Source organism: Zonotrichia albicollis, chromosome 18 (genome assembly GCF_047830755.1).
Source record: "Zonotrichia albicollis isolate bZonAlb1 chromosome 18, bZonAlb1.hap1, whole genome shotgun sequence".
In the NCBI taxonomy this organism is placed as follows: domain Eukaryota; kingdom Metazoa; phylum Chordata; class Aves; order Passeriformes; family Passerellidae; genus Zonotrichia; species Zonotrichia albicollis.
In genome coordinates this window covers 7,357,489-7,379,754 of record NC_133836.1, presented here as the reverse complement: position 1 = coordinate 7,379,754, position 22,266 = coordinate 7,357,489, and the positions used below count along the sequence as shown (strand labels likewise).

Here is a 22,266-nt window from a genome sequence, read left to right as displayed (position 1 = left end):
CTCCCACAAACACACACAGCTGCTCTCCAGCTGAGCCATCCAAATTGCTCCACTACCTCAGCATGAAGATGTATCTTGAGCTTTGAAACAAAACGTTTTTGCGCTTGAAGGATGTCAGGGGTTACCTACAGAAACCTGCCCAAGTATTTCCCTGGGCTGTCAAACAGCCAAGCACAACAGCGCAGTCGTTCTGACAGACTAACGGGCCGGGGAGCAGCTGTCTACAGCAGAGCCATTTTCTTGGTCAAAAGAGGGGCTTTATAACTAAGTTATTATGTAGTGATTGAATGATACCATAAACCTTCTTTGTTTTAAAGCTGATTTGATGTAGATGAAATAAATCACTGGGTAGCCCCAGTTTTACTGGCTTAATCACTTTTAAGTTTTTTCCCTAGTTTACTGGGCAACATTTTCAGACGACCTCAAGTTCTCCTGATGTCTGGTATTCCTCCCACCAGCGTAGGCAGAGGCACATCTGGAAATAACACAACCCTATTGTTTTGCTTATAATAACAACAACTAAATAGACCTTATGGAAACAGATTTCATCTCCTATGCACACACAGCAAAGTGTGAACAGTGAAACAACAATCTATGGAGGTGATGAAAGATGGAGCAAAGTGTTTTTGAACCAGTTTCCACGGGAGCAGCCCAAGCAGATGTGTGGCTGCACCCAGCAGCATGAGAGGACACAAGGCTTGTGCTGCAGCCAACAGCAAACCACTCACTAGAACACATCATCACCTCCTGATGTGCTTGATTCCTCAATATGATAATACAAAAATAACATGGCTGCATCACAATGATATAGCAGGAAAATCATACACCTTGAATGTTTTGTCCTATTTTAGCATAAAGGATTTTCCATTAGGCAAGGACAGCCTTTCAGTAGTAGAGTAATATTTCAAGGGGAAAAAAAAACCCCATCAGCTTTTCAATTTCTGAATAGGGGAAAAAAAAAGCATTTCCAGATATCCTTTTGAAAAAGGACCATTGAGACCAATTCTGTTGTCTACTTCAGAGATCTTTAAAAGACATTTTGTAATTTCAAGCCAAAGCACATCACTCTGTCATGGGGAGGGAAGAGAAAAGAAAAGGGAAAACAATTTAATTTCCCCTGCTCATCTGAACACGCATCAAGTGAGCCTTTCAACAAACTCATAAAAATGTGCAAGGCAGACAGAAAATAATTTAGGATGCATTTAGAATTTATTGACTTGGCCTGGTCATACGCTTGATAACATATCTTGCTGTTGGTATGGCAAGTGGGGATAATAAAATTAAAGCTGATCTGTGAAAACTGGCAGGCTTAGCTTTAAATGGAGCTTCAAACCATACCAAAACAAAAAAAATATCTGGTCTCTCTTTGGAAAATACACTGCAACATCTCCAAATTAGCCATAATTACTGCAAAATAACTTCCTGAAGAAGAAATGGGCTATAAAACCACTCCGGTGGCAGGCATGAGAGATTGAGCACTTCAAGACCAGTCACTGGTCCTACCATTCCACATGGCAAGTGAGAGCTTCCTTACCAGGAGAAGCTGTATTTCAGAACTATTACTTGAAAGAAGCCCAGTATTTTACATTCTTGCCACATCAGTTTGACTCTTTCTTATTTAGTACTTTCTGCTTGAACAAAGTCCCAGTATTTTGTCTGGGGTTGAGGGGGAGACCTTAATTTACAGGGAAAGGTGAGGGTGGTTTAAGCCAAGAAGAGCCTGTCAAGCACTGATAGGTAAACTCCAGCTTTCTGTTATACAACAATTCATCCTTTCCTCAATCCTACCCCATCACACAGCCAGATGTTGCCAACTTTATCAGCATGACTTCTGCAATGATGGCTTTACATGGCAAGGGACTGTGCCACCACCTGCCACTGAGTACCTGCACCTCTCAGGGAAGCTCAGGACTTGCCTGAATTATTTGTAACTCCAGTTGTTCAAAAACAAAATCCTAAGAGCTCTCTCAAGGCTGAAGTGCAAAATATATTAAGATATGCGAGATGCCTCCATTTCTTCATGGTTTTTTAACTATTCAAACTTCCCCCATAGACCTGGGGGAATTTCTGAACCCCAGGCTGCCAAGAGCACACCAACCAAGGCAGGCAAGCAGTTCGCAGCCTGGACAGAAGACAAGAGTGCAAGAAAATCCAGACACACTATTCAGTGTCCTTAACTTATGTCTGGAGTAATCATCTGAATTTTATGGTGTTTCAAGAGAAAATAACTGAAACACCCAGTGGGGGTTTTTTAATTTACTTTTGAATACACTGGTGAGAAGGGCTGGGGAAGAAGCCTCTTGTTGCAATGCCTTACAGCTACAGAGAAAGCAAGCCAACCTTTCACAAAATAAGAAACACAGCAGAAAACAAAACCAGCCAAAAGCTCTTCCAAATGATCAAGCACAGCGCTAACTTGCAATCTACCTCTTGATTAAGCAAAAGGTTTGGGATGCTTCACAGGGTACAAAATTTCACTGAAAAAGCCACCCCTCAGCACTGAGAGGAGAACAGCAAAGCCTGTCCAGGCTCAGCCCCAACCTCAATGGCCTCTCCCCAGGATTATCTCTGCAGCCTCCCATTCAGTGCTGTTTAACACACCACAGCACACATTTCAGCTGCTAATTCAGCTCTCTGGTCAAAACAGGCAACAGAAGCAAACAGATAATTTCTCCCAACATCCTGACTTCCAACCTACAATCATTTATTTATGCACAGCAGTGTTCACAAATTCATCTCCAGCACTCCCTGGAACACAAAGCTCAGTAACCCTGATATGGTTTCCATGAGACCAGTTACAGAGATTGAAGGAAGGACCATTAAAACAAAACAAAAAAAAAATGAACTACAAGAGAGTCGATGTTTCAAAGCATGTAGCAAGTCTCTCCTACTGATCACTCTGCCAGTTCTTCAACTGAACCACAACTGAACAGCCAATTTAATAAAGATCTCTCATTTCAACAGGCAGGACACCACCAGGCACCAAGAAATGTTGCAGCTCAGCAAGAAGAGAATGCAGTGATCACTGGGTGGGTATAATAGAGGGATTATTTTACAATTACAGCAACAATGAAAAAGCAATTTATACAGTAACACGCTGATATACTGGCAAGCGCCTGTCCAAAGGGATTAAATGGAAGTCTGACACAGACTACAGACACAAGAATGTCTTTAGCAAAAGGTTTATGAACTTCCCTAGACAGTCATATTTCTAAGCAATATCCCTTAAAGACAGTACCTTGCATTTAGACACGTTTTAGGTAACAGGCACAGTGCACAAACTAGAAATAAAAGTTCACTTTGAGAATTCTTATTTATTTGAAGAGAAGTAAAAGCATATATGAAAAGGCTAGGTCACTTTTAATTGCTTCAGAGAGCGTACCTCACTGGCCCCCAAAATGCCTTCATTTCTTGGGCTTAAACTGGCCAAAGAACCTCAGAGGTGGCACTGGTAGCTCTTGGGGAGCTCCTGCTGCAGCAGTGACTTGGACAGAATATTTCGGAAGCCCTCAGCAGGAATAACAGGGAAGCAGCCATGAGAGAGGAAGTTATCCAGGAACACTGTGGGAATGGCCTGAATGGTTCACAGCATCTCATGCCCCTGAAGCAAACCCCTGGTACTCTCTAGAAAAAAGCTGCTTAACAAAACCAACTTGCAAGGATAACCTGCAGGTAGATCGGGCTCCCTTCCAGAGCAGGGAACATCTAACCGAGAGGGAAAAAAACCCCCACGCTGCAGAAGAGAAATTCGGGTAGTTCAAAGGGAGGGCAGATGAACATTTTTACAAACCACAGAGCTTTTAGCTCTGGTTGATTTATTAAATGGGTCGTCCTCTTTTTCCTATCACTTCAGGCAACAGCTGAATTATTCAATGAGCTCCAGTTGACTATGTTGTTTCTAAAACACTTGGGCTATCTCTGGGGAAGGAAGACAAGAGGCGAGGGGGAATAAAAACATGTTTAAAAGTTAAAGAATTTAACAGAAGTGGGTCCTATTCATTTAGAGAAGTCTGAGAAGCAGAGAGGAAGTCAAGCACGTCTGCAGGTCTCCTGGCTAAGGAAACTTGTAGCACATGGAGAAGTGGAGATGAGCAGCTCAGCTGCAGCCTTGTTCCCACACCAGCTCAAGGCTGCGGCCCCTCCTGCTCCCACAAGCAGGATCATGGCTCCAGCCTCAGTGACACCCACCATGGCTTTGGAAACAAACACATGCTTTACTCTTGCCTAACAGAACTGTCAGAAGAATTTCTCCTGCAATCCAGTTGAGAGAAAAGCAGTTTTCAGGCAATCTTTCACAGTTTAATAACTGCAGTATTTTTTTTTTGCCAGCCCAAAGCAGAGTGACTTGAACTGGACAGGGAGAACAACAATGAAGCCAACCTCTTAGTGAGGCAAATACCAAACCATCAGGCTAACAAAGCAACATTCCTCTGAACACACCATTTCTCACGGATCACCAGCTCCAGGACTTAACTTCATAGTGGCATGTAATTAATGAAAACACTGTGTGATGGTCATGTGAACAGAGGTTAGTTTTCAGATGTTTTTCAGATTTCAGCAGTAGCAGAAGTGATTGGTCATGAAGTAGCAGATGAGCTCTTGCAAAACTACTTATGATACAGCAAAGGAGACATATTTGCTGCAGAGAAGGTCAGCTTGCTAGAAGAAAGCCTTTTGACAGCCGAGAATCCTGCTGTTATTTGTGCTTGCTCAGTAATTGGAGATGGATGCAGGAAAACACAAGGATCCATCAGCCAAGACAAAATCAAATCAGGAAATACATAAAAAATTAATATAATCAAAAAAAGCAAAGGACCTGACAGCAAATCACTGAAGCCAAAAACAGACAAAGCTCTTTACTACTCTGTAAAAAAAAAATTAAAACCCCCAAACCTGCAGATAATTTACTCACATGACGTATTTTGCTACTGCTCCCAAACACCTGCAAATCACATATGTATATTTTAAAATAAAATGAATTATTTATGGCTTTTTAAAACATTATAAGAAATTTACAGGCACATAATCTATAAGGACACCACCAGAGCATTCTGTCCTGAGTAAATCAGAGGATTCCACATGCCAACTGCTGCTCAAAAACAAAGACTAAAACCAGAATACAGCACTGACAGCTGGTACGAACATCAGAAATGTAAAAATGATAAAAGTCAGCAAAACAATAGTCAGAGCAGATAGTCAGGGGTCCAGACCTGGGCCCTATATATCTGCCAACCTTATCAGTTTTGTGGGCCACATCTCAGTACTGAATATTGAATTCTCTCTCTTCACCCTCAGGTAGGCGGCAGAAATAACAGAATATACTCACTGGATTTTATCTTCCCTGAAGAATTCTCATTTCTTTCAAATGATGTCTTGGACCAAAACACTCCATCCCAACTGCTGCATTGTCCTGGGCACCTTACTAACTCCTACATGGTTTTGATAACAGAATAGGCAAGATCCTTTTCCACCAATCTCTTAATACGTCTTCCTGTGTCTTACTAAAATTTCTTCCCAGCTTCTTCTTTGGTTGCCATTTATCTTTTGCACAGATGAAGTCTGTCCAATCCAGCAAGTCCAGGTTCTCATTACTGCAGCAATGGTACTGATGCAGGAATTTTAAATATGTGGGTTTAGTTGGTGCATACTCATTGGGATAACTGTGAATGCAGGGTAAGAATTACTCACTGCACTGATTTCAAAAGGATACTTTAACAGCTTTTTGTAAAAAAGGAAGTTTGAGCTCCTGAATCACCTATGTAAAACAATCAAATCTGCCTATTTTTTTTAAACTAAGAACACAGTCCTTTTGTTGTATTCCAGTAAAGCTGCTTCATTGTAACCAGGCATATTGCACAATGCCAATTTTCAGCCTCTAGTGTCACAGGGAAATTCTCACTCGAGTAACTTCCATTCAGTCCCAGCCAAGAGCATTACAATTGGTGTAAAGCTGACATGCTCTACCCAGACAACAGCACCCAACCAATCCATTTCAAACAATCAATAAAATTTACTATAAAGACTCTAAACTCAATATTGAGGGCAAATCTTTGAAGTAATCTAGAATATCATCCTGGGAGAAAACTACTCAGTAAACTTCATTTTAGTTTTTATTTTGTGTTTGCTTTGTGGTTTTGGTTTTTGTTTTTTTTTAATAAGCAAACAAGATTATGACAGAAATTATGCAATAGACAGAAAAGGGGCTTATCTAAAGTAAATAAAGCCTCCTGTTTGCAACCAGCTGACAGAATTTGGTATTTCTCTCTCCTTCCCTCCCTCTCTTTAAGACCAACTTTCAAAAACAGTTACAAATCAACTTTCAGAAGAGATTTTCAGGTAAGTAATGACTCCCTTCTCAGTGTGGCCATTCTCGTGGCACCACTGAGCAGGAAAATTGATAGGACATGGTACAAATTTGACAGTGAGCAGTTCAGACACTGAATGCTGCTTGAACTTGCACAAATTATTTTTATCTTCACTTTTTGGAATACTATGTACATGAAGAGCAATGAAAACTTGAGATGCACCCATCAGTAAGTTCAGTGCAACTCAGGAAGATTTACAGAGTTTCTATTCAAATAACTCTGATTTCCTCAGACTTTCAGAAACCTTGAGACAGCCTCCCCCAAAGATGTCTTGCATTAATCAAATTATGCAGTACCAGCAAATAAGGAGCTGCTAGGGGAGTTTTAGTGACAAAGAGCATGGGGCAAGAGGTTCAGGATGAGTGACCTTGTGTCCAAACCTTCTCTACAGACCAATCCTCTCAGTAAATCACAGGCAGTCACATTTTCTCCCAACAGCCATGAGAGGAAGAGCACTGAGGGCAGTGCCCTGGGGAGAATGTGCCTCACATCAGCCTGAGAACAGAGCAAGCTGCCTGTGAGAGCTCCCTGGCAACCAAGGCACAACTGTCAGGATGGGCTGGCAGGGTGAGCCTGAGCACCTGCAGCTTCTGCAGCAGTCACAGTTCTGCCTGCTCTACCGAGGCAACCAAGGACTCCAGGCTACCCCTGACTGTACAACCAACCCTGTCCATGGGCACTCCAACAGACATACTACCAAATAAACTACAAACAAGGAAAGGACAGAGGCACCATGGTATTCAAATGACAGCTTTCAAACTGGAAACACAACCAGAAAAAGTCAGGACAGCAACCCAACATTGTCTCCAACAAGCTGCTTTAAACAGGAACATCACTTTATCTACAAATTCCTCCTGTTTGTTTTTTTACTGTCCAGCAGAAACAGGTCAGATGAGCCATGTACATGCAAAAACTCCTACTGGCTGTACTTTGTGGGCAGTGCAGAGTACACATGTCTCACTTGCCATGTCTCTTACCACCTACTGAACCCACAGGGATCAGCATCTGGACTCCTCGCTGCTGCTGGCAGCACAGACACAGCAAAAGGTCCAATCTTAGCCCTGCAGCCACAGGTGCTCCTGGCACCTTGCCTGCTCTCATCTCAGCCCACACACAGCACGTATTATTTACTTTGTCAAAATGTTCAGAGGCATTGAATCTGCCCAAGGACTGTCCACTTGTCTGCCCGCACAGGAGAGGAACAGAATTAGTCATCATAAAGAAAGAAGAAACCTCCTACAGCTCCCTTTCCTCTCTGCTCTGTGAGGAACATGCCCAGCTGAAGTGATACCAGCAGAGGGAAATACCCTGAGCCTTCAGCTGTAACACAAAGGGGAGTGAACAGGGGGCAGCTGTCCAGGGTCCAGATCCCCGAATGGGGCAAGACATGATGGGGTATCCCAACATGCCTTTCCTCTTTATGTTATCTGAGAAATTTGGATTCCAATAATCTGACTTAGTACTTTATCATTTCAGATTTTGCACACAGAAGTCTTGAAAATCCCATCATCCACTGGAAAGAGTAATTTTTGGTTGACTTATCTGTAACTTCAGAGAATAACTGTTTACTGATATTCTCACAGAGGTAGTCAACAACACAGAATGCCACATTAGTTCCCCACAGCCAAGCTAACAGACTTTTCAGTAAAAAACACACAGCAGCAGGGTTCCCCAGGACAACACACACTATGGAACCCTTTCTCAGCCTGATGATGGGCCCCCAAAGCTTGCCCTAACTCTCAGCAGCAAGATGAGCTTTACCCTTGAGAATGTGTGGGCTTTTTGACTAATTTTTGATGTTTAATAAAAACAAGGCATACAAGATAGAAGGTGGAGAGAGGGAGGACAAAGCAAACAGTCCAGAATCCTTTTTTAGATTTTTTTTTTCTGTAGAAAAATAAACAAACCCAGGGAGCGTTATGGCACAGGAGGTTCTAACTGTTCTCTGTAGACTTTCCAAGCACAAAAAAAGAAAAACAAAGACATTAATCCAGGCAGTAACAATGCCAATAACCACATTCCAAAAGCCATGGTGCAGTTGAGGTGCCTCACTGCTGCATCACCACCACAGTACATCATGGCAGGCGAGAAATGTGGAATTGGAATTCTCCAAACCTACAGGAATAGAAATCTCACATCAATTCCAGAAAGATCAGGGGAAAAAAAGCCTTAACCTTTTTCCATTTGATTAGCACCTGTCACATTTAAAGGATGACAAAAATACTCTGTTCTTTCCCTTAAAATCTGGAAATTTAACAGGGAGTATTTCCTCAGCAATGACCCTCCTGCACCTGGCTTACTAGTCTGTTGTCATCCAGATGACAGCAGGATCCAGATACCCCAATTAAAAGCTGGTATGAGCTCAACTGCCCTGATCAACCAAGTGTTAGTCCAACTACTGACCAGCAACTCCCTCTGCAAAGCTGCCCCACCAGCACTGCATCCTGTGACTGGCAATAGTTGATTTGGGAAGTTTGCAAGAGTTTAAAATAAATGTATCACTTTCCTAACAAAACAGTCAAGTTTTTCTAGGCATAGTTCAATCAATTTAGCTCTGTTACTCATAAAAGCCCTTAAAACCTGTCTCCAGGGCTCTCCTAGCACTCCAACTATCCTTATTTAGATAAATGTCGATCCTAGAAACTTAATTGTTGTCCTTCTGATAGAACTGCCTCCTGTCTTCAACTCCCATAGTCAGAGCTACTGAAGGAGACACTGCCATTAACTGAAGCCTCTTCTTCAATGAAATCCACAGCATAAAAAATGCAGAAATAGGTCACTTGGAAGAGGGGGTCACAGCCAGACAGAATTTGCAAGCAACACGTGGACCATGTATGGCAAAATGATGGTACAAAAGGACATTGAGCCTTCCCTGCAGAGCTCTGCACATCACTGCTCTGACTCACAGGTCATGTGGCTCACACAAAATGCCTGCTTGGGAAGAGCACCAAGCTGAACTTTGTAAGAAGCAGGCAGAAGAAAGAAGTCAACTCCTACATACTTAGCAATGGAGTTAGCACAGACTGTGCACCCAGCAGAAAAGGCACATTCCATTAACCTGCTGTTACTAAATTCAAAACCAATTTATTTACATGAGATTTTGTGAAACAAACAACATTCAAGTGGAAGTCATAAGTAGCGTACTTGAAAAGGCAACAGGCAGCATTGAACTACATCATTTGCCAGAAGCTTTTACAACCTTTCTTTTTTGAGCTGGTCACTTGAACAGAGGAGTTCTGGAAACAAACAAAAAACCATCAAAATCAGTATTCTGGTTCCTCTTTGTGGCATGAAATCAACTTCCATCCTGCTAAACCAGCTGACTGGTTTCACCAGCATCACCTGAGCTTAGATCCTTAAGATGTTTTAATTTACTTGTTTCCCAGTGGGCTATCCCTTCAATTTTTCAGCATCTTGGCATGCTTGGTGATTGTTTAAAAATATTTATCAGGAGATATGCCAGCCTGGAAGCAGAAAAATCATGTGGGATCTCTTCAGTGTAAATAAATACCTGACAGGATGGTGCAGGGAGGATGGAGACAGTGGTGTCCAAGGTAAGGACAAGAGGCTTTGGGCACACACTCAAACACAGAGGGTTCTGTCTCAACACCAGACATTGAGGTTGGCTGAGCACTGGCAGAGATTGCCCTGGGTGGCTGCAGAGTGCTGGTCCTTGGAGACATCCAAAAGCCACCTGCAAGTGGCCCTTGCTGAGCAGGGGGTTGGACCAGATGAGCTCCAGAGGTCCCTTCCAACCTCAGCCACTTGGTGATTCTCTTGCTCCAAAATATATCCTACTGTTTCTGAAATTATAAATCTGCATTCCAGTTCCTCTCCAGACAATCCCCACCTAAAGCAAGCCAGCAGGGAAAAACAAACCTCAAAGCCTTTCTGAATTGCCTCCCCCACATTCAAATCTGCAGTGGCCATAAACTCATGCATAGTAATGATCAGCTTTACTTGGGGCTAAATAAACAGACTTCACTCAGCACTGCTTTCTAACTGTGGCGCAGAAGACTGTGGCTCATCAGACAGGCAAATAGATATAAAAATTAGTCTGGAACTTTGGAAGAGTTTGTCTTCCAAATATCTACCCCATCCAACACACACCTGTCCAAATTATTAATAGGCCATAATCTTAAGTGATACAAAATAAAATTAGAAATATCTCTTCCACACAGTTTAAAGCATCTTGCTGTATTTTCAGTCATGGTCTGCAAGCTACACATCTCAAAATGGCACAAGCACCAATATTCTCTCTCAGATAACCCTGAAGTTACATCCCCTGGTTTCCTCAGCACAGGGTGCAGTATCCAGGAACTGTGACCTGCTTACCTTTAGCTCAGTAACAAAGTGCTGACAATCCCACCAGAATTCATTCCTTTAAGGGAAGGATCAACAGTTCAAAGTTATCTCTAGGAGATGTGCTAAAGCCTGCCCAGTCTGTCTCATCTCCTCACTGCCCAGCTGGATTGGATGGCCTGGCAAAGCTGTCTCTGCTCACCTTCAGCCTTCCATGGTGCTGCTAAAGGGATTGCTTCAAGAAGTCAAAGCATACAAATATACCCTTCACAATCTCCCTTTTAAAAACCTCTTTAAGATCCAGCTCTTCATCAGTCATCATTGTAAAACCTCTCCACTCTGCCTATGTGACCTGACTTATTTAAAGAACAGGCTCCTGAGCTTCCTGTCTGGGAAATCAACCCCCTTAAATCAGGCACCTTTAATCACATGGTCCCCACCAGGGGTAAGACAGAGGCATGTTCTCATTGATGTTCTTTATACCTGCAATATATTCCTAATACTCTAACAGGTATCTGCTTTCTGTCACACTCTGTGCTTGTTTAACCTTTACATCATTGTTGTCTGGAATTAATTCCATGTAATCTCTGACAGACTGTCTCCATGGTACTGACACATCTCCCCACATTATTATATGCTGACATTCACAGCCACTTCATGAGACAAATGGTCCTCACTCAGATGCTAAATCAGCAGCCATAGTATGCTCTAATGTCTTCTCACTAAATTGATCCTTGCTATTGCCAGCCACAAAAATGCAACTGATACATTGCACACAATCTTCATTCATCACATTTCAATTAAACTTCAATAAGGCTGACTTCAAGAGCACCACCATCATCACCAGATGGCTGAAAGTTCAACTCAGCACCAGCAAACACAACTTGCTGTGCCATCAACACTCTCCATTTAACAGCTCCTGCTCCTGTTTGGTAGCAACTCACTGTCCCCTAAAGGAGGAAACCCCAAAGACAACCCAGAGCTGGGATCCAGTCTGACAGTTTGCAGCATTTAGGGCACCTACAAGGCCTTGTGGAGTGTAAAGATGTCACAGAATGCAAGGAACAGCAGAGCCTCCAGTCTCCCTGCTATGAAGTGTTTAGATACGCGTGTGGATGCTTTGTAGGTCTGGAAAGCTTTTAAGGAAGCTCAAATTTTCAAAAGTATATTACAAGTAAGGCATTGAGTAGCTCCCAAACCTTTCTGACAGCTGACATGTTCTGCATTTAGAAAATTCAGTGAGCTAAAGAAAGAAATATTTAGCTATTTGAATTAGTGTATTGTCCCTCCAAAAGGAGGAGTATTGGGCTATAGAGATTTATCTTCTTTACATCTTATGTTACTTCAACAGCCAGCTAAAAATAGAAAAATGGTAATTATTTAGCACATCTTTAAAGCAACAATTTCCCTCCCAATTAATTTCCAGTTCCTCAGTTTAATTATGTACTCAAATTTTCTTGACGCACACACTGCAAGAAGCTGAATGTGTTTCCTGTAAATTTAATCACCTTCAGAAATAATGACCCTAAAAGAACTTTCTAAGCAAAGAATAAGAAGTCCATTCCACTAAATCTGTCTGGGTGGGAAGAAGGCAGAAACTGATGTCACCAGACAGTAAACTCTGGAGCCTGAACCCAAGTAACAAGCTGCTTTCACTTGCCCTCGGGGTAAATGACCCCAATATAATAACAAGTAGTTCCGGCCCAAGTAAGAATGAAACTCATCATCTCTCCCCCCAGAAACCAGGGGTCATCATTGTTGCTCACAGCATCAGCCACTGTGGAGCCCAGCACAGGAGCCTTCATGTCTAGAGAAGCTGCAGACAGACCAGATCTTTTTCTGTGAAATTTAGAGACAACTTCTGTAAACTCCTCTAGTAACTGATTGGAGACTCGGAGAGAGAAGTGGGAAGCAGAAATCAAGCACTGCCTTGCTGGTACCAGAGCAAAGTACCACCAGGGCAGAGCAGAGCAATGCACACTGCTGCGCTCCCAGCAGGCACAAAGCACACAGACCTTTCTCTACCCCGAGCCAGCAGAAGGTTACTTCCAACAGCTCCTATTATTTTCTTTTCAGCATTTCTCTATTCTTCTACCCTGTGGCCTTATCCTAGAAGGGGCAGTGTTCCAAACGCCAAGGAACAAAGCAGGAGAGGCACCTGACCTCAGAGGAGGGCACAGAGCTCCCCTGCCTCGCTGGGGGACACAGAGGGGCCTGTGCAGAGACCCCCCTGCCACAGGACACTCCTCACCCAGCTGCGACAGGATTCCTTCAACCTGCACCTGAAACCTGCCCTCATACCTAATCCGATCCTCTGGTGCGCACCTGCGCGCCTTTTGTCTCGTGTTGGAGGCGTGAGGGGGGGCAAGAGATTCTTTGCAGATGAGAGATTACTTCAGCATTGTACAATCAGAAAACAAGGAGGAAAAAAGCCCTCACTACTCAAAGCTCTGTCATTTGAGCACAATAAAGGGGAACTTTTAGAACAAAGCATTTCTGAAATCAAATATCTGCTAGAAGCTTACAGATTTTAAGCCTGTCTAAATTACAAACTAGGTCTAAGTGGAACTGCACAATCAGACAACAGAAAGAAGGCAGTATTAGCATAAAGTGCAATGATCTTATAAAATATTTAAGCAAAGCATGTGACCATTGATAATATGCATTTTGAACAATAGGCTGTGCACATAAACAATGTGGGGCTTTGGGGTTTTTCCTCCAAACCTCTAGAATATGGGCATCTGTGGACAGGGAAGAAAAAGGAGTTTAGGAAAGAAAACACAAGCAATATATACAGGGACACATTTCAGATTTGCATGGTAGAGTCCCTGTAAAGTATATTTGTAATATTATGCACATTCTAGCTTAGGAACAGACACATGGACACACCAAGAGGTTCTGGAACCTTTAGGTTTTTGAGGAAAAAACACAAGAGGAAGGATTCTGCTGAGAACAAAGCTCTCATACTTACCCCCAGTCAGCAACTTCAGCAAGCTGCTTCTGTGCTGAGGCTGGTCAAACCCAAACAAATCCATGGTTTAATTATTAATAAAGCCCCCACCCCAGCTAAGGCAGGCAGGGAGCTGTACAAGAGTATAAACACATTAAATTACAGTATTTTGAACTCACTTGCTTAAAAAATCAAGGTTTTTTCAAAAATTAGAATACCATAAGGAGACCAGGTAACAGGACTAAACTTCATTTCTCTTCTCAATCACAAACTCCATCTGAGCACAGCACCTATTCCTGAACCATCCATGGACAAAGCCTGGGTAGGCTCCCTTCCTGCTCCAAACCCCAGAGAAACTCCAGGAAAATTAAGCCAGCAGTAATAATTTCTCCTAGGAAACACCCAGAGATGATAATTATTTGCATGCCTTGCTTTACAATAAACAGACTGACATCAGGCAAAACCAAGTTTTACAGGACCTTACACAGCACACCAGCACCAAAATTCACTTGCTTAGCAACCAGAGAGGAGGGGAAGGCTTGCATCCAGGAAATATTCCAGGTACAGTGTCACAGACCAAAATTTAAGAAGAAAATGTGATGGAGGTTATAGGCTGCAGCTATGGGTTCATGAAATTCATGTCAGCCTGGAGATGGGCCATGAATTGCACCCTCAGCTCCAGCATCACTTGGAGCACTGCACTGTCTGGACACCATGGCTGACCCACCCCTCAATTCAGGGAGTTCTGTCTCCTTTTATTTAGGGGACTCAGATCTTACCAGGAGCAGCTATACACTGGCTCCTGTTAATTTGTGTCAAGTGAGGAATTCTACACAGGAGCAATGCTCAGGATTTCTAGGAAGGTAACTCACAATAGCTTACTTCAGCTTTGGTAAGTAGTAAAAATACAAAACCATTTCCTAAGTTAAAACACAGCAGATCCTATTTATGCTCAGAGGAAAACATAAACAATTAAGAATGTATCATATCATGCCTTTTGTCCTTCTTAGCCTACCTTTATTACCACTGACCAATTTTTCTGGAAAAGGTGAACAGTGGGTTCAAATCCAAACCCCTGAGAAGACTTTAATTAATGTCTTCAAGCTGAGAGTGACCCTTTGTAAACAAACATTCTTTTACAGATGTACTAAGTTTGATCATCACCATGACCACCACCAAACACTGCATGGTTTCCATGAAGGAGCTGATGTTACGCAAAACTCCAGAAGATAATGAAGACTCTCTTTACACAGCTACTCCACATTGTGTGCCAGCAAAACACTGTACCAGCTTAAAAAGCTGAGAAGACAAAGAGGATGAATAACAATACATAAAATGTAACTAGAAACAAATTATACTCTGGAAATTTATATTTTAAGGCATTTAGACCTGTAACACTGACACTTATGGATAAGCTGGAGTAGCAGTCAATTCTACACCCCAATGAAACCTTCAGTGTTCCTCAGTACCTGCAGTTGTCCTCATCGGCACATCTACAGGTTAAGAACAAATTAAATCACAAGGTGATGTTCTGTAGCACAAGTTTTCCACTGCATTTGTGGCTACTGTGTGCACTCAGGCTCTCTGCAAAATTTTTCTTTAAACTGCTGCCTATTGGATACAAAGCAGAGACGAAAGCTGTAGAAAGTTCTGTACATTCTGGGATGATCCCAATAGTGGTCAATCATACATCTTATTTAAAAAATGCAGTCAATACTGGAGATATAAAATATTAAATAAACACTTAGGGCAGATATCTCTACTCCTCACAACTACTACAGGATGGAGCTGCATGGTTCCCCCACTCTTGCTGGGTTTATAACGAACTGCATCTGAATTAAACCCAGAAGACTTATGAAAAATTGATCTTACACCAGAACAGCTTTTTGCTTGAGGCCCCCCCCCCCCCCATAAAGTTGAAATACCTATGCATCCCAGTTTTTACAACAAAAAAATAATTACTTTCCTGTCACTGAAGTTGCACAGGACATCCCTGTCAACAAGGCAAGGGGCTAAAACTGTCACAAAAGATAAAAAGAGCAGGGCAAGATTATTACACTGAAATCCCAGGAGGTGACCAACATCTTACTTAGGGGAAGATTCATTCAAATTTCATCAACCTATTGAATGACTAAGGTAGGCAGAAAGGATGCTGGTATCAAAGGGAAATTAATGCTGACCTGAATTTGAAACACAGCAATCGCCCACACAGAGAGTGAGACTCACAACGCCTCTGTGCAGCCCAGATCCGTCAGAGAGGGCTGCATTCTGGGACATGTCAATTAAAATTAAGAATGAAATAACTCTGTGCAACGGTGCTGAATGGCATTTTCTCTCAAGAGACCACAAGTTCCTACTGAGATTTCAGCTGTGCAATCACATTTCCATTCTTAACTCTTTCATTTCCAATGGAATTGATCCGATCATGACACACTTCCTTCAATTCTCAGCTAAATCCAAAGACATAATTTTATAGTATTGGACCTACCTGTAGCCAAAATCTGGACTGTGCTTCTCCAGAATTAATGAGACACCAGTGCTGCAGAACACCAGCTCCAAATATCTTTGGGCACTATCAGAACTGAGCTGAGAAGTTCAGGAACAAGATAAAAAACTGAGAAGCAGCAGTGTAACCCCAGGGTGAAGTGCACTGCTCAACCAGGCAACAATTCTGAGAAACTGGACCTCAAGAGTTGCCAGGGCCAATATTTGAGTTTCATTTGTCCAGCAGAGAAGTCAGCGCCCATCACGTCACACTACCTGCCCCACAGCCCGTGTCCCAGAGCCGCCTCCCAGCGGGGTGAGCAGCCCCTGCTCAGCTGGGATGGGACCAGGAGCCCACGGGATCCTCCGGCAGCCAGGGCTGCACTCCCACCACCACTGTGGGAAACACAGCACAGCACAACCCCACACACGGCACCTATTTACGGTATCTCATCAAGTGCTCAACAAAGCCATCTTGGCATTTTACCTCAGGAGAACATGGGAGCTGCATTTTAAGAGGGAAGTACCTTCCACAAATTTTTGCAATTCAAAAATCCACAGGAAATATGAGAAAAAAATAGTTTTAGTGTTGTGTTTCAACACTTAAAAGGCATTTTTCAAAAATGTTTATCTGTAATTTACAATCAGAAGAAAACTAATTTCCCTTGTCCCTTTAAAGGAAAATGATAAATTTTTAGGAGACTAAAACAAAACACTTAAGGGAATTTTAAATACAGGAAGGAGGGATAAGAGCATGGGGGAAGAACCCAACAGACTTCGTAAATATTTTTGCAATTTCAGTTGCCAAAACAGTATCCACATAATGTACCTCAGCCAAGTTTCTCTGAACAAAAAAATCCAAAGAGCAACAATTCATGAAATCCACCCACACATTTGCAGTGTCTTTATGCACGCATACACAGCACTTCAGCTGCTGTGGACATGACTCTTCCTTTACTATCTCGATTTACATGGCAGATGCTGATTTTCCCAGTGTCTCTTTCTGGAAGGGCTCTGGAATTCAGCCAAGCTAGGCATGGGTGTTACACATTATCTGCTATGCCTCTTGGTGGAGGCAGCAAAGGAAGAAAATTAAATTTTATCTGAATGCTGTAAAGTTTGCGCTGGCACTGTTAAGCTGAAATTTTGAAGCGTCAGCTTTGTGGGAAAAAGAAAAATAAAACTGATCCCATGTAAATGAAACAAAGATGATTTTGACTGGAGTCTCAAAGACCAAGAAGAAGAAAAACTTACTGGATTAACGGTGTGCCACAGTAGATTTAGAGAAACTGCAGACAGATGCTTCAGTTCCTATTTACACATCAAAACCAGCAGTCAGGTTTTCCAAATTATTCAGCACATTGACACAGCACCTTTTAATTGATCTCTAATCATATCTGCAGATGGTGCATACTAGCTTAAAGGTTTGAAAGGCTGTCCCTCAATCCTGGTTACCTCCATAGCAATAGTTCTCTCCAAAGATTTGGACCTTAAAGACATGGCAGGGAAAAATACATTTTCTGATCCTACATATTAAGAAGGGTCACAACCTTTTCAGCAATGAAGTGAACAATGTTTTCTCTCTCTCCCTTTGATTTGTCATACAGCTGATTAAGATACTCATTTCTGTATGTTAAAATATAAAAGCTGCAACTGTAAATATGGAGATCCATCACCAGTACATAAAAAATTAATTAGTGCTTCTTTGCACTCCTTGCAGTGCAAGAAGGGTGGGTGCAGTGTCACTTTCTGTTTGCTTCATATTTCCTGAACATTACCCAAGTAAGTCTTTTTTCCCATCTCCTATATCTAAAATGACTGATGGCTGCTGGTTTTGATGTAATTACAAATGGCTTTCCCCTCTAGAAACAACCTGCTAAAATGAATATTGTACCTTAGAAGCAAAGTGCTACCCTTAAAATCTGCCAACGGTGTTCACTAATACATAGCCCTGGTACTATTGTGCCACTAACTGGTGTCATGGCTGTCACTGACAGATGAAAAGCTGAATAGGAAAGAAAAAAGAAATGGGATGTGTTAAGACTGCATCATAAAATGTAAGATAAATGTGTCACCATGACCAAGACGCCTTCTAACCTCAGGTAATACAATAACATGTCTTGGTCAAAAGAATTACCCTGAGATAAAATTGCTGAGGATAAACATGATGTGTTCCTCACCTAGCACACATTTACATATGCTAATGTGAAGAATACATTTTTTAAAAACTCTTGTAAACCTACTATAGTCAGAAACACAGACCATTCCAGTTGGTCTAAGAGGAGAATGAAGAACTGGAAAGTATAAGAAGATTATAGAAGCACATGGGTGGAAAAAAACATATTACTGAAAAACAGAGACAGGAGCTGCTGCATCAGGCTCTGACACAGTGCTGGGACACAATCACCCTGCAGAAGTGAATTAACACCATAACCAGCACACTACAGAACGCTGCCAAATATTTAAAATATATCTTCTGACTTGCCTGGCAGCACTATAAGGCAAGGACAGGCTTTCTGAAGATTCAATGAAATTTCATCCAGAAAACAGCGTGTTTAACTTCACCCAACCACAAGCATCAGGAAGCCCCCCTGCCCCCCTTCCTGGGGAGGAAACCAGAGCTTTGCTTCCCTCCTGTTTGCAAATCAGCCAGGGGGTTCACGTGGAGCAGCAGATAAAGGATGCAAAGCCCTGATCATAGCACTGGGAGCTTCAAGGCACGTGCAAACCAAGGCACTACACACACCTCCAATTCCTTCTTTCCCATGATGTAGGAATGGACATTTTGGATAGCACAGTAAGGCAAGAAGGTCACACCAAGAAGGTGCCTGGAAGTAAAGGATGCCCATGAGAGAACATCAACCTGACCTGATGCAGAACCAGAGCAGCTGCTCAATGGAATTTATGCTAATATAAGAGACAGTGGTACCACAAAAGAACTTTCAGATACCATTTCAATATTAAGAATTAGTCTGGTTTATCAGTGATTAAGAAGGATTCAGGAAGGTGCTGATGGAGAAATCTAACCACCCACATAATCTGTTCTGTAAATAAGTAATTTTGTCCATTCAAAACAAGTGTTTCACATTACTGCAATGCAGTACTGTGTGAAGCCCTATATGTAATCTTTCATACCAGTTTCTTTATCAATCCTTTCTCCAGAGCTACTTGGAATTAACATACTTTCAAAGGCCTATATTGAACTCCTTTATCTTATTCAAATTTGGAGCTCTCATCTCTGCATAACTCAAACAGAGACACGGATTTGTGTCTTTGTTAAAGTATCACACACCCAACCAGCCAAGGCCCACTCAGTGCCATGCCCAGGAGCCAAAAGGGTCTTTATGCCCTTAACAGCAAGTTCACCTGAGAATCATATCAAAAGACAGGGATGCAAATACCTTCATATGCAAAACTTACTAAAATAATTTCCAGAAGTTTACAATTCCAAGAGCAGAATAATCCTGGTCACACACAGGACCTGTTTGTATCTCAGGGCTCTACCAACCATAAACAAATTGAGCTTCATCTCTTTCAGCAGCTCCTTAATCAATTACAAGCTTGTACTCTGAAAGGACTTCTGAACATTCCAGATGATACTTCTGATCCATCTTACACTACACACATCCAGAGAAATGCTACCTAAATTAAATCATCTTCTCATCTCCATGTATGTATTTTTATACCCACACACACATATATATAAACACACACAAAAATACAGTCTCTACAGTACAAAAATATACTGACTCTGGTTTCATTAAAGACTTTCAGGAACATCTCTCTGAACATTACAATAGTCTTGCTGAGAAAGTTTTACTGAAAATAAAAGTTCAGAACTGCACCAAGCGATTTAACTTGTAGAGGCAGAAAATCCAAAGCTCAAAAGTACTTCAAGTTTAGTTAAAACACTTTCTTTTTTGAACACTGAGGAGTTGTGATGCTAAGGATAGATGTGTGGGATTGGACAAAAGGGAGAACTCTGGTATTTCAATCTCCTGCTGTAAGCAGGCGTGGACCTGACTCATCAAAGAGGCAGAGAACACCACTGCAAGTTATGGATTTTCACATTTCTGCAGTACAGAGGGAGCACTGAGTTCATGGAGTTTTCACCCCTTAGTACAACAGAAAGGATTCTGTCCACCCATTTGTGGGAGGCAGACTCTTAGACACAAAAGCTGTTGCTGCCCTAAGAAAGCAAGTGTTGGTCATCTGGCTCCTCTCAGGTACAGTCACAGTTGCTCATTCTTAGGCATAAAGGCAAATTTAAAAAAGGTCCCAAAGCCTGGCTGCAACTTAATGAGAGACAGAAGACACAAAGGACACAGTGACATTTAAAACTATCAGTGTTTGAGTTTCAGCTCTCCTTTTATCCAAGAATTTGAAATACACTTTCTCTACTCTCAGGATTTATTTCAGGGACTCCATTACTCTTCAAACCTCCACTGGAAAAACAAAACCAAAGAAAACCTACTAGCAAAATCCTTTGTTTCACTTCTCACATGCTACTGAAACAACAGTGATTTTAAAAACACCTGAAGAATACAATCTTGTTATTGCTCCAGTCTGTCCTTGGGAAGATCTGAGCAAACCAAATGCAAGAAGCTCCCAGGCCAAGGCACACGAGGTTTGTACTGCATTGTCACCCTGGTTCAGCACCAGAGCCATCACATGAGCTCCTGCCCACACACTCCTGTTCATGCCCTGCCCTTTTCCTCCTCCCAAGAACTTCACACAGAGCCACTTCTCCTCCCTGTTTCAGGCCCAGGAGGAAGGTACAGCCCTTCCAAGGGGCTCAAACAGCCTGGCTCAGGAGGCCATTCCTCTTTTCATGGAGCTTTAGGATTGGCTTCAGTTTTTCAGCTGCATCAGCTCACTGGTTCTGTCCCCAGAATGGTCACAAACATGAGTGCATTACCTTGTTGCACACTTTGGGAAACCAACAACCAGCAGCAGCAAAGAACGGGATTTTCTGAATCCCAGACAGAGCTGAACTTCCCATCTCACACCACAACATCCACAAATACTTCCACAAAGGAGAACAAGCAGTGGTGCAGTCCGAAGCAGGAGCTTTTTAGAAGTTTCTCTGCATTACAGCTACAGAATTTTGGTAGCACAGAGGAAATAATTTAGAGCAATTGAGGAACAGAGGTAGGAACAGGTGAAGACATACTAAGGATATGCTAAATACTTTTATTCAGTGAAACGCCTTGTTATTTTAACACTCAAATGCAAGGACAGAACTTCACCAGCGGCCTTGATCCTACTCCCACTGAATCAAACCTTAATTCAGTGGCAGAAATGAACTCCTGGGAAAAAAAAGTTTGCAATTCAATGTTTGTGAGCAGCCTTGTTATAAATATCCAGTCCATCCAGTTTCAAATGTGATTGTTTAACATGCTTTTTTCTCCATTTTATCTTCCTTAATCAGTATTTCTACATTTGGAAAGACCTTGAGTGCCCACATTTGTTAAAAAAAAACCAAAAAAACCCAAAAAAACACACTACAGCAACCAAAACCACCAAAACATCTTTTTATGTTTTTATTTTTAGTAACTGCAATGTAACTCAAGCAAAACTTGCAGCCAGCCTGATGCTCCATGTAGAACAGCTCCAGACCTTGGGGACAGGTGGTTAAGCAGTACAGCCCTGGGAAAGGCAATTGCTGGAATGCTTTGCTTGGTATGTCCATTGCTGGTACAAAGCTGTGCACTCACACAAAATGGACATTCTAGGCCCTCTTAGAAAGGAACACAGTTCCTGTTGAGGCATTTTCAGAAATTGAACACTTCCATTTCCACATCTCACACAGGTGTCCTGCAGCTCCAAGGCTTCCTTGTTATGCTGAAGGACTCGGCCACATTCTCACATCTGAGCTGATGTTCCACACCTGAATTGGGCAGTAACTGCCCAAAGAGCTCAGAAATCCACCATCCTGTAGAGAGTTCCTGCCTCTGTGCAGAGCTCACACAAGCGTGTGCCTCCATTCAGTTGCTCCTGTAGTTCGACATCTCGGTGAGTCCCAGACCCACTCCCTGTGCCCAGCTCTGCTACCAGGCTCACACCGGCTGCCAAGGGAATGCTTGGGGGAGCAAGGAGGACTCAATATTGGAGACTGCTACATCTCTTCACTCCAGGGCAGTAAAGCATATTAGACCTGTTTCA

General features: G+C 42.3%; 1 protein-coding gene across 21 annotated transcripts in view; it reads right to left on the bottom strand.

Moving 5' to 3' along the window:
• Positions 1-22,266, bottom strand: part of ARVCF (ARVCF delta catenin family member) — a 251,292-nt gene that overhangs the window by 117,877 nt on the left and 111,149 nt on the right. Inside the window, exon 1 of one of the 21 annotated variants that reach the window (XM_074554667.1) lies at positions 14,633-14,656. The exons of the other annotated variants lie outside the window; for them this stretch is intronic. The gene's annotated coding sequence lies outside the window, so the exon portion shown is untranslated. Of the gene's footprint in view, positions 1-14,632; positions 14,657-22,266 lie in introns of those variants that run through there. 21 annotated transcript variants of the gene reach the window in all.